This window comes from Triticum dicoccoides, chromosome 5B, assembly GCF_002162155.2.
Source record: "Triticum dicoccoides isolate Atlit2015 ecotype Zavitan chromosome 5B, WEW_v2.0, whole genome shotgun sequence".
Lineage (NCBI taxonomy): Eukaryota > Viridiplantae > Streptophyta > Magnoliopsida > Poales > Poaceae > Triticum > Triticum dicoccoides.
Genome location: NC_041389.1, coordinates 519,454,681 through 519,471,682, shown reverse-complemented (window position 1 = coordinate 519,471,682; position 17,002 = coordinate 519,454,681). Strand labels below are relative to the sequence as shown.

Below are 17,002 nucleotides of genomic sequence, written 5' to 3'. Positions count from 1 at the left end.
CCATTCAATGGGAACATAAGTACCTTCTAGTAAGAAAATATGCTACGCAGCAACCATATTTCTATAGAAACAGAATTACATGTACATCTATAACTGGAAAATATCAGTGATAATGGAATACTATCTACAATATGCTTACCATGAAAGTAGGCAAAAATACTTTTGAGGAAAAATGTCAGTGCTAGAAAATGTTATACTGAAATTTGGAGCGGGAGGAGAGATAAACAAACCTTCCATAAATCCCCTTACAAATTTCAACAGTAAAGAACTGTACTAATCTGCAGCGTCAAAATTAAATTTTAGTCAGCTGTATGTACATAATACGATCAATTTCTAATAGTACCATACTTTTTTCTAAATGGCTCCTGTGATTTTTGAGAGTGCAGATCAATGAGATTAGCTTAACAAGCGTCATGGTTCAACTTATGCAACTACCAACATCCGTTTTATTGAGCCACAAGAAACTTAGCTTAACTACATTATCTCACAATTTCATTAGAGACTACAGCAGCAGCAAGAAAGCATCATGGTTTAGGCTTCGCTACTACCAAAATATGATCTCATGCGTAAAAAGAACAATAAATTGTTCGGCTTAGCATCATGTTTCATCTCACACAACTACCAAAATGTCAGGGTAAGCCATTGTCTTATAGTTTCAGGAAAAAGGATTACAAGTAGATGGATGGGCAGCCAGAGTGGAAGAAAATGAGGGAGCAATTAGAAGAGAGGAAGAGTGGGGGCTAGCAATGGGGAGAAACGGCGGCAGCTCACCTTGGCTCACCTTGGCTCACCATGTCCTCTAAGTTTGTTTACATGACTAAGTAGCTCTGACTTATCAGTTGACGCAAATGCTATCTCATGCATTGGCCTGCAATGTTCAGAACATAGAGAACTCTAAACAAATTGGCAATATCATTCAAAGAAAGCAAGGAGATAATCATGTCTAAAAACAAATATGTAAAATAATTTTAGGATCTAATACCACTTTTAGTGATTTGGCAAATAAAAACTTGCAAGAATATTATTAAGGCTAAACTCTTTAAATTGAATCACAACATTGTAAATTACAAGCATATTATCACACAAGCATACTGTATGTTGTAAGAAATGCCATAATCAAAAGCAAGAACGCACTCGAGCTGAAAAGAAAATTATGTATCTGGAAACGAGATGAACACTATTATCGTTGTCGCTATTAGTGCTACCTAGATTGGACAACGAGTTGAACACAGGAGGCGAGTGAACCCTAAAGAATATTTGTGCAAACCACAGCGTGATTTGTATACATGAGGAAATAAACAGACGTCTGACAGATATTCAGAGAATGTACATACATTTAGCTAGGCAAGTGACTGGAAGCAACCTTCTCCAGACCACAGGAATCATCCATGTCACCATCAATAATCCTAGATACCTGAAGATCAAACACGAAACATACTACTTTCCTCAGTAACCACGGACAAAGACATGAGACAATCGTGTTGAAAAACTGAATTTGTAGAAGAAAAAAAATCATGTCTTAAGTCTTAACACAAATAAATTCAGTGCTAACTTTGCAAGATTCTGCTGTGTCCGAAGAAGGAAGACATTACCTGTACGGGCAGACCGACAAGGAAATTACTAAAGGGCAAAGCCTATTATAATACCCAAATCAGTTCACCCGCATCAACAATATAGGAAATAAACAAAGAATTTTGCTTCAGGGAAGAAAGGAAAGGGTATATATGTACCTCGGTCATGGTAGATGTGAAGATGCTTGGTATGGGTTGGGTCGTGTCACCGATGTCGTGGTTCTAAGTCTGACAGTAGAATAGGGGGTAGATATGGAGAGGCAAGATTCTAGCTATGGAGAAGTTGTGCACACAAGTGTTTTACGAGTTCAGGCCCTTCTCGGAGGAAGTAACAGCCCTACGTCTCGGAGCCCGGAGGCGGTCGACTGGATTATGTGTGTGAGAGTTACAGGGGTGCAAACCTTTCTACCGGTGGAGGGGGGTGGCTTATATAGAGGGCGCCAGGACCCCAGCCAGCCCACGTAGCAGAGGGTTAAAGTACATTAAGGTCTGGCGTTACTGGTAACGCCCTACATAAAGTGTCATCATGACCATTAAGACTACTTAATTATAGACCTTTTGGATACAGAGTAGATCTTGTACTCCTGGTGGTCGAGTGAGTCTTCATGGTCGAGTGTCGTTGTGTTCGTCGAGTGTCTTCTAGTCCGTCGAGTGGAGTTCCTCCTGGTCGACTGGAAGACGGCTTCTTCTAAAAGATGTCCTTGGGGAGGATACCTTGGTCAGGTTCATGACCCTACCCTAGGTACATGACTTCATCAGTAGCCCCCGAATGAATCGAGGTTTGAGTGAGGAAGGAGTTGGCAATCTTTCCGACCTGCTTTCTGGTGCTATAAAGGTGTTTTGCTCTGGATCAATGACTTTCAAGTGAGGGTGTCAACTTTCGTTCAGTCGCCTTGATCCATTCTTTATATCTGTTGAGTGAACTTTATGAACTTGGGGATTTCCGAGCGACGGATCGCAGGAGATCTTCCGTCTGACAAGTTGCCCGGTGGTTAGCGGATTTAGTGGGATCCGAATTTTGGGAAGCGCGCGAAGCGGAGAATACCGCGGTACTCGGATGGGATAAGGCAGGGACGCCTCGATTCTCGCGCCGCCTTTTTCGCCACGTATCGCTTGCGCGACTGTTTCGGGATTTGACAGGATCGCCTGGGCCTACCTGTCGGCCACTTGGAAGTGACTCCATATAAGGAAAATGGCGGAGGTTTTTTGAACAGTGCCTCCTCATTTTCTCCTCCTTCACCTCCAGATTCATCCGCTGCGCCCACCAACTGCCCGACGCCGCTGCTCCGTTCCGGCCTCGTCGGCGACAATGGTGAAAGAGAAGACGACGGCTTTGGAGCGGGCGAAGAAGGCGACGGCGGCGGCGAAGGTGAAGGGAAGAGACCAGTCGAGGGGGATCCTCGTCGCGGTCCCGTTTGCCGCAAGGTTGGATCCAGGGTGATTGGATCCGCTCGACCATCACCCAAAAGGATCTCGATGACCTGGCCGACGAAGGCCTGATTGCGCACGGGGCGGCGAGGCTCCCGGGGATGGAGTGGCAGCCACAGCCTCAGGAGGGTGAGTGTGTCCTCTTGGCGACTCATGTAGATCGAGGGTTCTCTCTGCCACCGCATCTTTTCTTTCGAGGGTTTCTGAATTTCTTTGGAGCTCAGCTTCACCACTTTACCCCCAATTCCATTGCCTATCTCTCCGCCTTTGTATCTTTGTGTGAAAACTTCTTGGGTTGTCGGCCGCACTGGGGCCTCTTCAAACACATATTCACTTGTCGTTCTCAAACGGTGAAAAAGGCCAGCCCCAATGACGAGAGAACTCAGGTAATCCAGATGTGTGGGGGTCTCGGGGTCCAGATGAGGAGTAAGAGCACTTTCCCAGCTATGACCCTTCCCGAGTCAGTCAGAGGGTGGCAGTTGACCTAGTTCTACTGTCAAGACCAGTCGACGCCAGGACAGTCGACTGGGCTCCCTCCCTTCTCTATGAGTCGAGTGAACAAGCCATCCTCTTTGAAAGTAGTTCCGGAGGAGAAGGCTCAGGTTAAAATGTTGATGGAGCAAGTAGTCCAATTGATTCACGACGGTGTGACTGGCATGGACCTTCTGGAGGTTTTCCTTCGGTGGCACATCCACCCACTCCAGTACCGGGGCCACCTGATGTGGTTGTACTCTGGTACTGAAGACACCAGTCAGGTCCACCCAGAGGAGGTCGATGATGCCACACTGGAGAGGTGGATGACTGCCATTACGGGGAACAAGGACAACCCTCTTGGAGCCAGGAGGATCCCGCCACTCGACCACTCTTATGAGGCGGACAAGGTACGACCACTTTTCTCCGATTGCTCCGTCCATTCTGTTTCATCATAGATCAGTCGATTGACTTTTGTCTTGCTTGTTGTCTTTCAGGAAACCACCGAGTTGTACTCGATGCCCAACGGGGCGCAAGCACAGGCCGAAGAGGAGGAAGGAAGCGGAGGCGAAAGCCAAGAGGAGTGGGAGTCGGACGCCGACGAGGGTGATGAAGATGCAGGCTCCTATGAGGAGGAAGAGAAGGAGGAAGTTGCGCCTCCTCGTTCCGAAAGGAGGTCCAAGCTCGCCCACGACCCTGCGGACGAATGTGGCAAGGGAGTCGTGCCTGCTGGGCAGTCGACGAAACATCCTCGGACAACTTCACCGGCGCCGACTGAAAAGGCGTCGAAGCAACCCCGAGCGGCCCTGACAAAACCGGCGAAGGCCCTACCGAAGATGAGGATGGAGATTCCGACTGTTTCTGGGTAACGACATAACTCATGTTTTTCATTCTTGGTCGACTCAATCGCTGACCGACTGATATTTGAAATCGCAGTGCTGCTACTTCTGAGACTTCAACCAGGCATGAGGATCAAGAAATGGAAGATGCTGCTACTTCTCATCCTGGTATTATCTGCGCGGTTTTGCTTTTGGTCGATTGAATCTTTATTTTTGACTTTGAACTTCTTTTGCAGCTCCACCTAGCGTTGTCATCAATCTCCCTGATGATGATGATGAAGCGCAATTGAGGCAGAGGAGGAGCAGGAAGGCGACTGTTGGCAAGGCTGCTCAGGTTGTGTCAGCACCTGGACCACAGATTCCAGAGGGGAGCAACGTTGCTCGGGCTACCGTGTCCTTTGCGGAGCCGTTGACGGTTGCCCGCCCTTCGTCGTCGAGTGCTGACCCGCCTTCTCTCTTCTCCACCTACCATGTCCCGGAGGACCAAGCAAGCGCTGCCAAGGAAGCCATACGCCAGGCCGGGATTATGATGGAGCAGGTGAAGGCGATCCGAACTGCCAGCCAAGCAGCTTATGACACGAGTTTAGCTCTCCAGAGTAATGTCCAGGTTAGTTAAACATCGACTGGAAATCTTGATGTTTGTCATGCACCCACTGGGTGTGTCAATTCTACGGTGGACTGCTGGCAGTCGACTGTAGTCTTTGTGTATTGAGATTTCTCACTTTACTTGTTTCACTCGAGCATGGTCGAGTGGAACAATAAAACTGGTGGGGGCACGCTCAGTGCACCCACTGGGTGTAGTCCCCGAGACCGTGGTCGATTGCTGGCAATCTGCTATGGTCTGATTTTTTTTACTGCTGACAGTTAACTGCTTCCGGTCGACTGATCGACTCTGAGTCTAGCTGATAGAACTAGTGGGGGCACGATGAGTGCACCCACTGGGTGTAGTCCCCGAGACTATAGTTTAATGATGTTATGGAATACAACACATGCCGCCAGAATCTTGATTTGTGACTCTATTGGGTAGTGATTGCGCACTTTCAAGATAGGGAAACGTTTTTTCAGAACACCAAAGCTCCTTTCGATGTGGTTCCGGAGGATTGCATGGGTATGGTTGAACAACTCCCTATGGTCGGCATAGCCCGTATTAGATGAGCGCCGCCTCCTAAATTAACTCAGGTGATACCGAACTCCTCGATATGGTGCAAGAAAAGAAGGCGTGTTTGCATATCCACCATCTACGAGATAAAATTTTCAATCTGGCACATGAAACCCCTTGCTAATAGCAGAACGAAGAACTCCTACATCTGATGCGGACCCTTCCCACCCATATGAAATAAATGTGAAATTCAGATCAAAATCACATGCAACCATGACATCCTGTGAGAGGGTTCCTTTCCTAATCCTAAATGGGGGGGCCTTATCTTCAGCAATAGTGATGGGGATATGAGTTCCATCTATAGCACCAATGCAATTCTGCACATTGAAAAAGAAATAACAAAGTTGGTAGGTTTAGAAATCTATGTGGAGAAGTTTCAAAAATTCCATTGATATGGAGATGTGTGTGTAGTGGTTCACTTGGAAATAAGGCCAATAGTGGTTGTTCGAAACAATCTTCGGGTGGGGCTGGAGTGAACTTGGAATCTTTATAAATCTTTGGGCTAGAGTTGGAATTAAGTCAAAAATCCTGTTTATCTTCCTATGAATTGTTTCTGCGCTGTGTTGGAAGTATTTTTGTAGGTCTTGATTACTAGCATTGTGTGAAATCATGTACATGAACATTGCCAACTGCTCCTCGACAGCAACACGCGACGTGCCCTTCAATAGATTCTCTCTTCTAAGGTAATCCACGATAGACTTGAAAATTTCAGGTTCCATCCGAAACTCAACCCTAGACCAACTCTCGTGGCCTTCTAATATTTCCTTAACCTTTGCAGCCCCAGATAAAGATGATGTGTGAACTGGATGCTTTTCCTCATAAAGGGAAGCATATAAAGCGGGAACCAAAAGGAAAAATAGTTCATCATCTTCTTCTTGTTCTTGCGAGATAATATTAATAATTTTATTTCTCCTAGAATCCATCACTATTATACCCAATAAAAACAAAATTAATACAATGATAATAATTATAAATAAAGCAATGATAATACCATCTCTATTATGGCTGCAAAGAACCAATAGCTAGGAGCCTAGGAAGCTCAGGAGTGAATACAAAGATAATACCATTTCTATTGTAACATCTACGTACATAATTAAGAGCAACAGTTTTCTCATATACTAAAATAAGACCACTTTCAATACTAGGCAGAGAAAAACAACATCACAAGAGCAGTAGTTTTGCATAATTTAAGCTTCCTCAGTGGCCATGTCAAAGGGATGACTGCGTCACATACCTTTCTTGCTCCGAGTGAAAACTTCTCAATGATCGACGAATCAAAAGGGACCAAGCAATTGAACACAAAGTCTTCGGATAAAGCCAACTTCTAATGTCAGAGCACCTGCATTTGAAACACGATAAAATAATGAATAGATACATATAGATAAGTAAATAGAGTAGACCCACAAATCAATACCTACTAGAAAACAATGATCAGTCAGGAGGATCAATCAAATTTAGGCAGTAGGTAGCACAGGTTGAAATGAACGAACAAACAAAACTACAACAAGTATGCGACTGGACTCAATAGTAACACCTCAAACAATACAAGGTAGTAACACCTCAAATCGACAGAGCGACAAATCGCTGTAGTCAGTCAGTCAAAGAGATGTGAACTCCGGCCAGCTAGCCACAGCGACAAATCGATAAAACAAGTGTAGTCTTCATCAACCAAAGAATGGCATCACATCATATCCATCAAGGAGCAGACGAACATTTTTGCCCGCAATAGCAGCAACTATAGATTAGGGACCAATAGGAGCAACAAAAGCAGTATCCATCAGACTTGCATATATAGTCTACACAAGCAACCTTCACTCAACTAGTACACAATGGGTACCAAAAAAACAAACACGCTCAACTCAACTAGTTTTCCATCGCCAAAAAAAATTGAACTAGTGTTTTATTGCCATCAACGATCTTAACCCAGCAAGCAACATCTTTTTCCACCTGAACAAGTTCAGCTACCCACGCCAAACCAAAACAGCAGCAGACCCATCCCACCTACAACCATAGTAACCACCGAGCTTTCTATGATATAGTTCATCTCATGTGTCATTCAACTACCATTTTGCATCAATCCTACCTCCTTGAACGAACCCACCTACAAACAAATTTTCCCTCTTCACAATATACTAGAACATTGTGCATATAGATTAGCATCACAGGGTGGTTGTGCTCACTTGTGATGTCAGGATAGATAGAGCACTTCAAAGCATTCGGTGTTCTTCAGTACAGCTGCTCACTTGGGTACAAATCTCAGACAGGAGAGGAGGTACTTCTATCTGTACAGGAGCTCGTCAGTTTGTGTAGCAGAAAAAGAAATCACCATGGCGAAGAAAAATGGTGAGTGGAAGAGGAGGAGGAGGGGATAACCTTGGTGAGAAAGAGGAGGATGACCTCTGGCCGTCGTCTTCGCCGGAAGTGACTGAAGCTTTGAGGCAGAGACGAGATCCGGGAAGGGGGAGGATGATGCCCCCGGTCGCAGTCACCGTCGCCCCCGCCGGAGGAGCGGGGCGTCAAGGTGTAGGGCGGTGGTGCGTGTTGCCTGGCGGAGCGTTGGATGGAGGAGGGCGGTGGTGCGTCGTTCGTGGATCTTGCCGCCGCCGCCTCTCGTTCGGGAGATCGAGCGAGCGAGGGTTTCCTCCCCGACATTGCAGACGTGGAAGGCCCTCCCGGGGAAAAGTCGCGGAATGGGCGGGGCTACCCCGCGGTCGTGGGCCTCCAAATGCGCCGGTGGATCACCCCGGGCTGTATTGGCTCGTGGTTTCCTGGCCCGGGGAACAGGCAGGGATCCCGGGGGGATAGCCAGCATCCAAACGAGGCCTTAGGCCCCCCCCCCAACCCTAGGCGCATGGGCCCTAGGGGGGATGGCGCCCAGCCCACTTGGGGCTGGTTCCCTTCCACATACAGCCCATAAGGGCCCTCCAGGGCAGGTGGACCCTCCCGGTGGACCCCCGGAACCCCTCCGGTGGTCCCTGTATAATACCAGCAAACCCCCGAATACTTCCGGTGACCGCATGATGACTTCCCATATATAAATCTTCACCTTCGGACTATTCCGGAACTCCTCGTGACATTCGGGATCTCATCTGGGACTCCGAACACCATTCAGTAACCACATACAAATCTTCCCTATAACCCTAGCGTCATTGAACCTTAAGTGTGTAGACCCTACGGGTCCGGGAATCATGCAGACATGACTGAGACAGCTCTCCGGCCAATAACCAACAGCGGGATCTGGATACCCATGTTGGCTCCCACATATTCCACGATGATCTCATCGGATGAACCACGATGTCGAGGATTCAAGTAATCCTGTATACAATTCCCTTTGTCAATCGGTATGTTACTTGCCCGAGATTCGATCGTCGGTATCCTAATACCTCGTTCAATCTCGTTACCAGCAAGTCACGTTACTCGTTCCTTAATGCATGATCTTGTGACCAACTACTTAGTCACATTGAGCTCATTATGATGATGCATTACCGAGTGGCCCCAGAGATACCTCTCCGTCATATGGAGTGAAAAATCCCAGTATCGATTCTTGCCAACCCAACAGACACTTTTGGAGATACCTGTAGTGCACCTTTATAGTCACCCAGTTACGTTGTGACGTTTGGTACACCCAAAGCATTCCTACGGTATCCGGGAGTTGCACAATCTCATGGTCTAAGGAAATGATATTTGACATTAGAAAAGCTTTAGCAAACGAACTACACGATCTTGTGCTATGCTTAGGATTGGGTCTTGTCCATCACATCATTCTCCTAATGATGTGATCCCGTTATCAATGACATCCAATGTCTATAGTCAGGAAACCATGACCATTTGTTGATCAACGAGCTAGTCAACTAGAGGCTCGCTAGGGACATGTTGTGGTCTATGTATTCACACATGTATTACGGTTTCCGGTCAATACAATTATAGCATGAACAATAGACAATTATTATGAACAAGGAAATATAATAATAACCATTTTATTATTGCCACTAGGGCATATTTCCAACAGTCTCCCACTTGCACTAGAGTCAATAATCTAGTTACATTGTGATGAATCGAATACCCATAGAGTTCTGGTGTTGATCATGTTTTGCCCGTGGAAGAGGTTTAGTCAACGGATCTGCGACATTCAGATCCATATGCACTTCACAAATATCTATGTCTCCGTCTTGAACGTTTTCACGAATGGAGTTGAAGCGACGCTTGATGTTCCTGGTCTTCTTGTGAAACCTAGGCTCCTTGGCAAGGGCAATAGCTCCAGTGTTGTCACAGAAGAGAGTCATCGGGCCCGACGCATTGGGAATAACTCCTAGGTCGGAAATGAACTCCTTCATCCAGATTGACTCATGTGCTGCCTCTGAGGCTGCCATGTATCCCGCTTCACATGTAGATCCCGCCACGACGCTTTGCTTGCAACTGCACTAGCTTAGTGCCCCACCATTCAACACGTATCCGGTTTGTGACATGGAGTCATCCAGATCTGTGTCAAAGCTAGCATCGACGTAACCCTTTACCATGAGCTCTTCGTCACCTCCATAAATGAGAAACATATCCTTGGTCCTTTTCAGGTACTTCAGGATATTCTTGACCGCTGTCCAGTGTTCCATGCCGAGATTACTTTGGTATCTCCCTACCAAACTTACGGCAATGTTTACATCAGGTCTGGTACACAGCATGGCATACATAATAGACCCTATGGCTGAGGCATAGGGAATGACACTCATCTTTTCTCTATGTTCTGCCGTGGTCGGGCTTTGAGCCGAGCTCAATTTCACATCTTGCAATACAGGCAAGAACCCCTTCTTGGACTGATCCATATTGAACTTCTTCAATATCTTATCAAGGTATGTGCTTTGTGAAAGTCCTATGAGGCATCTCGATCTATCTCTATAGATCTTGATGCCTAATATGTAAGCAGCTTCTCCAAGGTCCTTCATTGAAAAACACTTATTCAAGTAGGCCTTTATGCTTTCCAAAAGTTCTATATCATTTCCCATCAATAGTATGTCATACACATATAATATGAGAAATGCTACGAGCTCCCACTCACTTTCTTGTAAACGCAGGCTTCTCCATAAGTCTGCATAAACCCAAACGCTTTGATCATTTCATCAAAGCGAATGTTCCAACTCCGAGATGCTTGCACCAGCCCATAGATGGAGCGCTAGAGCTTGCATACCGTGTTAGCATTCTTAGGATCGACAAAATCTTTCGACTGCATCATATACAATTCTTCCTGAAGGAAACCATTAACGAATGCCGTTTTGACGTCCATTTGCCATATTTCATAATCATAGAATGCAGCAATTGCTAACATGATTCAGACGGACTTCAGCTTCGCTACGGGTGAGAAGGTCTCATCGTAGTCAACCCCTTAAACTTGCCGATAACCCTTAGCAACAAGCTGAGCTCTATAGATGGTAACATTACCATCCGCGTCCGTCTTCTTCTTAAAGATCCATTTATTTTCTATCGCTCGCCGATCATCGTGCAAGTCTGTCAAATTCCATACTTTGTTTTCATACATGGATCCTATCTCGGATTGCATGGCTTCAAGCCATTTGTTGGAATCTGGGCCCGCCATCACTTCTTCATAGTTCAAAGGTTCACCATTGTCTAACAACATGATTTCCAGGACAGGGTTGCCATACCATTCTGGTGTGGAAAGTGCCCTTGTGGACCTACGAAGTTCAGTAGCAACTTGATCTGAAGTACCTTGATCATCATCATTAACTTCCTCTCTAGCCGGTGCAGGCACCACAGAAACATCTTCCTGAGTTGCGCTACTTTCCGGTTCAAGAGGCAGTACTTCAACAAGTTCTACTTTCCTCCCACTTACTTCTTTTGAGAGAAACTCTTTCTCCAGAAAGGACCCGTTCTTGGCAACAAAGATCTTGCCTTCGGATCTGAGGTAGAAGGTACACCCAATGGTTTCCTTAGGGTATCCTATGAAGACGCATTTTTCTGACTTGGGTTCGAGCTTTTCAGGTTGAAGTTTATTGACATAATCATCGCATCCCCAAACTTTTAGAAATGACAGCTTAGGTTTCTTCCCAAAACATAATTTATACGGTGTAGTCTCAACGAATTTAGATGGTGCCCTATTTAAAGTGAATGTAGATGTCTCTAAAGCGTATCCCCAAAATGATAGCGGTAAATCGATAAGAGACATCATAGATCACACCATATCCAATAGAATTCGATTACGACGTTCGGACACACCATTACGCTGAGGTGTTCCAGGCGGCGTGAGTTGTGAAACAATTCCACATTTCCTTAAGTGTGTACCAAACTCGTGACTCAAATATTCTCCCCCACGATCTGATCGTAAGAACTTTATTTTTCTGTCACATTGATTCTCCACCTCACTCTGAAATTCCTTGAACTTTTCAAAGGTCTCAGACTTGTGTTTCATTAAGTAGACATACCCATATCTACTTAAGTCATCAGTGAGGGTGAGAACATAACGATAGTCACCGCGATCCTCAACGCTCATTGGACCACACACATCAGTATGTATGATCTCCAACAAGTTGGTTGCTCCCTCCATTGTTCCGGAGAATGGAGTCTTGGTCATCTTGCCCATGAGGCATGGTTCGCATGTGTCAAATGATTCATAATCAAGAGACTCTAAAAGTCCATCTGCATAGAGCTTCTTCATGCGTTTGACACCAATGTGACCAAGGCGGCAGTGCCACAAGTATGTGGGACTATCATTGTCAACCTTACATCTTTTGGTATTCACACTATGAATATGTGTAACATCATGTTCGAGATTCATTAAGAATAAACCATTGACCAGCGGGACATGGCCATAAAACATGTCTCTCATATAAATAGAACAACCATTATTCTCAGATTTAAATGAGTAGCCATCTCGCATTAAACGAGATCCAGATACAATGTTCATGCTCAAAGCTGGCACTAAATAACAATTATTGAGGTTTAAAACTAATCCCGTAGGTAAATGTAGAGGTAGCGTGCCAACGGCGATCACATCGACCTTGGAACCATTCCTGACACGCATCGTCACCTCATCCTTCGCCAGTCTCCACTTATTCTGCAGCTCCTATTTTGAGTTACAAATATGAGCAAACGCACATGTATAAAATACCCAGGAGCTACTACGAGTACTGGTAAGGTACACATCAATAACATGTATATCACATATACCTTTGGTGTTGCCGGCCTTCTTGTCCGCTAAGTACTTGGGGCAGTTCCGCTTCTAGTGACTGTTTCCCTTACAATAAGAGCACCCAGTCTCAGGTTTTGGTCCATGCTTTGGCTTCTTCCTGGAAACTCCCTTGACGTCCTTCTTGAAGTTCTTCTTACCCTTGCCTTTCTTGAAACTAGTGGTTTTATTGACCATCAACACTTGATGTTCCTTTTTGATCTCCACCTCCGTTGATTTCAGCATTGAATATACCTCAGGAATGGTTTTCACCATCCCCTGCATATTGAAATTCATCACAAAGCTCTTGTAGCTAGGTGGAAGCGACTAGAGGATTCTGTCAACGACCGCGTCATCCGGGGGATTAACTCCCAGCTGAGACAAGCAGTTGTGCAACCCAGAAATTTTGAGTATGTGCTCGCTGACAGAACCATTCTCCTCCATCTTACAACTATAGAACTTGTCGTAGACTTCATATCTCTTGACCCAGGCATGAGCTTGGAAAACCATTTTCAGCTCTTGGAACATCTCATATGCTCCATGCTGCTCAAAACGCTTTTGGAGCCCCTGTTCTAAGCTGTAAAGCATGTCGCACTGAACTAGGGAGTAATCATCACTACGCGACTGCCAGGCGTTCATAACGTCTTGAGTTGCTGGGAAAACGGGTGCTTCACCTAGCGGTGCATCTAGGACATATGCTTTCTTGGCAGCTATGAGGATGATCCTCAAGTTCCGGACCCAGTCCGTATAGTTGCTACCATCGTCTTTCAGCTTTGCTTTCTCTAGGAACGCATTGAAGTTGAGGGTAACATTAGCGTGGGCCATTTGATCTACAAGACATATTGCAAAGATTTTAGACTAAGTTCATGATAATTAAGTTCATCTAATTAAATTATTTAATGAACTCCCACTCAGATAGACATCCCTCTAGTCATCTAAGTGATACATGATCCAAGTCAACTAGGCCGTGTCCGATCATCACGGGAGACGGACTAGTCATCATCGGTGAACATTTTCATGTTGATCGTAACTGCTATACGACTCATGTTCGACCTTTCGGTCTCTTGTGTTCCGAGGCCATGTCTGTACATGCTAGGCTCGTCAAGTCAACCTAAGTGTTTTGCATGTGTAAATATGGCTTACACCCGTTGTATGCGAATGTTAGAATCTATCACACCCGATCATCACGTGGTGCTTCGAAACAACGAACCTTCGCTATGGTGCACAGTTAGGGGGAACACTTTCTTGAAATTTTATGAGGAATCATCTTATTTATGCTACCGTCGTTTTAAGCAAATAAGATGTAAAACATGATAAACATCACATGCAATCAAATAGTGACATGATATGGCCAATATCATTTTTTTCTCCTTTGATCTCCATCTCCGGGGCGCCATGATCATCATCGTCACCGGCATGACACCATGATCTCCATCATCGTGTCTTCGTGAAGTTGTCTCGCCAACTATTACTTCTACTACTATGGCTAACGGTTTAGCAATAAAGTAAAGTAATTACATGGCGTTACTCAATGACACGCAGGTCATACAATAAATTAAGACAACTCCTATGGCTCCTGCCGGTTGTCATACTCATCGACATGCATTCGTGATTCCTATTACAAGAACATGATCAATCTCATACATCACATATATATCATTCATCACATCCTTTTGGCCATATCACATCACACGCTATATGCTGCAAGAACAAGTTAGACGTCCTCTAATTGTTGTTGCAAGTTTTTACGTGGTTGCTATAGGTTTCTAGCAAGAACGTTTTTTACCTATGCCAAAACGACAATGTGATATGCCAATTGCTATTTACCCTTCATAAGGACCCTTTTCATCGAATCTGATCCAACTAAAGTGGGAGAGTCAGACACCCGCTAGCCACCTTATGCAACTAGTGCATGTCAGTCGGTGGAACCTGTCTCACGTAAGCGTACATGTAAGGTCGGTCCGGGACGCTTCATCCCACGATGCCGGCGAATCAAGATAAGACTAGTAGTAGCAAGTAAATTGACGGAATCGACGCCCACAACAACTTGTGTTCTACTCGTGCATAGAAACTACACATAGACCAAGCTCATGATGCCACTGTTGGGGATCGTTGCAAAAATTAAAATTTTCTACACATAGAAACTAGCAACGAGAGAGAGGGGAGTGCATCTTCATACCCTTGAAGATCGCGACATGGAAGCGTTACAAGAACGCGGATGAAGGAATCATACTCGTAGCGATTCAGATCGCGGTGGATTCCGATCTAAGCGCCGAACAACGGGTCTTGTGCTATGCTTAGGATTGGGTCTTGTCCATCATATCATTCTCCTAATGATGTGATCCTGTAATCAATGACATCCAATGTCTATAGTTAGAAAACCATGACCATCTGTTGATCAACGAGCTAGTCAACTAGAGGCTCACTAGGGACATGTTGTGGTCTATGTATTCACACATGTATTAGGATTTCCGGTCAATACAATTATAGCATGAACAATAGACAATTATTATGAACAATGAAATATAATAATAACCATTTTATTATTGCCTCTAGGGCATATTTTCAACAGCTTGTACCCATATGGAAGGTTGGTAAGGGCATCTTCAACAACCGTCCGGTCCACGCTGTCCGGACCGCGGAAGTCATCCAACGCCGACCTGTGTCAGTCTGCAGGACGGTCCGTACGCGATTTCTCCCGCAAGTTGGAGACAAAAGTGTGGGAGGTTTTTGGGAGTCCAGACATCCGAAACATAGAACTCAGACACCCTCGGCCCACACAATTCCCTCCTCCTGGTCCCATTTCCTTCCACTCCACCGCTTCTCCCTCTTGTTTTGCATCCGCACCCTCTGCTGTCGTTGTTGTTCGTCTCCGGCCGCCACGGAGGCATTGCCGAACGTCCGCAATCAGCACCAACATGCCCGCTCGCTATTTCAACGGAGCTTTCAGTCCTGGAGCTGTTTGTACCCAGGTACACTCAGCCCCCTGTCGACGACCTTCATGGCAGACACCACACCCAGCAGGTGTTCGGTCAAATGTCATTGAGCTTATTTTCAAATGCTATGTCATTTTTTAGAGTATGAAGGATGGTGAGCTACTCAGACCATGGAGGATGAATCATTGTGCGATGCATGGCTGGCCGTATCCGTGGATTTCATAGGCAGAACCAGAGGGCCACCCTTCTGGGAGCAAGTGCATGAAAAGTTTCACGTAGAAAAGCACATTGCACCCCACAATGTGTACATTATGCGACCACGCAAACGTGAGGTCGTTGTCGTATCACTGGCACGCTATCCAGGTCAGCGTCATCAAGTACTGCAACTTGATCAGTCAGCTGGAGGCAAGGTGGCCATTGCACGCGGGCATGAAGGAGATGAATTTGAGACTTTGTTGTACTAGACTTAATTTCCATGCTATGTGTGGATGATTTGGCTGTTTTTTATCCGAACTTTGATGAATATCGACCGGTTTGCATGAATTCGTCCGGTTAGTTAAAATGCGGTTTGAGGTGTATGCGGCTGGCGCTGGAAGGCTGCCTCCCGCATCCGTGTCCGCGGACTGATCCTCTCTGTCCATAAACGGATTGCCGTTGAAGATGACACGATAGCTTGTGCACGATTTGTGGACGATAGACAACAACACCCGTTGAGTAGTATTGTTTGACAAATCTGCACCGTTCAAGGGTGCCGTCGTCCAAACATCGTGCATGCGCAGTCGTTTGTAGAGTAGTTTCGTAATAGCCCTCGTAAGAAGAAACAAGTTGGTACGAGTATCAATTAATGAAAGGCACACTGGTAGTTGAGGAAATAAAGATGGCGGCAGTTTGAAAGCGTAGTCCAGTACGAGACCTTAAAAGCAGCATATAATAAGAATTTCAAAGGAATCCAGTAGATAGGAGGTACTCCATTTTAATGCGCCGGCGTGGTAGTCATTCTTGGTCAAGTAACACTATCAAAACAGTTGAGACAGTTGGTAATTGCCGGTCTGATCATATTCAGCAGTAAACATCGGGCTCCTCGGCTACCATCGATGAGCTTCTCCCTCTCTATTTCATTTCATGAAAAGGACCACATTTGAGTGCCGTCATACGTCTAGTAATTTTGCCATTCGCATTCAAATGTGGCCCTTTAAGTCAAAAATTCTGAAGAACCTGCACGTGAGATTGCCAAGAAAGCATTGCATAACTGGGTTTTTATTCATATATGGAACGGGGGAGCAATGACAGAGCCAACATCCAAGAAAATGTGTGTACAGAGTCCACTAAAACTCATAGCTTTACTCAAATTCCCACATTTATTTGATGTATATTATTCTATATATGTGAATTATGCATGACTTACATCAGCTAAGTGGATATTGAGA

At 45.4% G+C, this 17,002-nt stretch overlaps 1 long non-coding RNA gene across 1 annotated transcript; it reads right to left on the bottom strand.

The window, feature by feature from the left end:
- Nucleotides 1-774: 774 nt before the first annotated feature.
- LOC119305956 lies at nucleotides 775-1,785 on the bottom strand. Its single transcript, XR_005148810.1, has 4 exons — nucleotides 1,731-1,785; nucleotides 1,593-1,634; nucleotides 1,335-1,414; nucleotides 775-868 (listed from the first exon to the last, which is right to left on the bottom strand). It is a non-coding gene; the product is annotated as an uncharacterized LOC119305956 (long non-coding RNA).
- Nucleotides 1,786-17,002: the final 15,217 nt, after the last annotated feature.